At 36.1% G+C, this 1,256-nt stretch overlaps 1 pseudogene; it reads right to left on the bottom strand.

Annotated features, from left to right (window-relative positions):
* Positions 1 to 392: 392 nt before the first annotated feature.
* LOC149154346 (small ribosomal subunit protein uS9-like) lies at positions 393 to 823 on the bottom strand (annotated as a pseudogene).
* Between the last annotated feature and the right edge of the window lie 433 nt (positions 824 to 1,256).

Genomic DNA, 1,256 nt, shown 5'->3' with positions numbered 1-1,256 from the left:
TTTAATTAATTAAATACACTTGTGCTAGTATTTTTATTGTGATAGTTACTTTTTAGAATATTATTTTTATTATTATATATTTATTAATGGCTTGTACCGTAGATAAAAATGAAGCTTTTGTCTAATATCAAGCACATTTAATTTACTAAATGTGGTTGTTGCAGTGTATTGCAAGTCGAGGTGACACCCATTTTCGACTAAAATAAAAAACGATATTAAGAAATTTATTACATAAACCACGAGCTTGGCATGCTTGTAAAAGTGTAGAAGAAAATATTTATAGATAAATAAAATAAAAAGGAAAAAATCATGGAAATCAATCAAATGCCCTTAAATTTAAGGGAACACTTTTCATCAAAACAAACGCTACCGAAAATACCAGGAATAATCTTTCAACGGTAGGACTTCTGAAAACGAGCACGGGCACCGCCACCTCCAAACTTCTTGGGCTTGAAGCACCTAGGATCAGCCACGAGTAGGGTCCTGTCGTACCTAACAAGAATATCTTTGATCTCCTTCTTTGACTTCTCATCCCCGTATTTTTGGTAGAAGGCAAACAAGGCCTTGGCATTGCTCTGTCGAATAACATAGAACTCTGATGTGTCACCTCCTCCCTTTACCCTGATTCTCATAGCAACGTCAGCAAAGAATGGTGACACAATAGAAGAATGAGCCCGAAGGCCTTGTAGCAGAGAGTCTCTTGCTCGATTGGCTCAATGAGGCAAACATTGATCTTGATCAAACCTCACCCTCGCTGACAGTATGTCATAACAACGACTGTCTTCTTTCAGCCAAAGCCCTAGACAGAATCCACCGCCAACATTATTTGATATATGATATGTTTCTTTCTCATAATTTCTCCTTGGGGTTTAAACGCTACATTTCCATATAAAATTCTTGAATGAGAACACTATGATCATTTGACAATGAACCTGATCTTTGGATAGGGAAATATCACAATATCTGGTGTGGGTAATGGGCGTACATGTATTGATCATTTCCTGATCATGGAGAACATATGGACGAGCGCCATCAAGTACTTGACATCTACAACACACGCCACCGATCTTGATCTTTTTTTTGTCAATGCACTTTTTAATATTTTTTTGTTCGACAGTTTGGGATGCCTTTATGCCTCCGCCATCGATTACAAAATCAGACGAAGGATATGTTTGGCATATTTCTTCCAAAATTTGGCATATTTCTTCCAAAATTTATCCCAACTGTACATTAAAAAAAATTAAAATTAAACAATA

Source organism: Pinus tabuliformis, chromosome 9 (genome assembly GCF_031772625.1).
Source record: "Pinus tabuliformis cultivar Carrire ecotype Pingquan chromosome 9, CPIR1, whole genome shotgun sequence".
Lineage (NCBI taxonomy): Eukaryota > Viridiplantae > Streptophyta > Pinopsida > Pinales > Pinaceae > Pinus > Pinus tabuliformis.
This window is presented reverse-complemented; position numbering and strand designations above follow the sequence as displayed.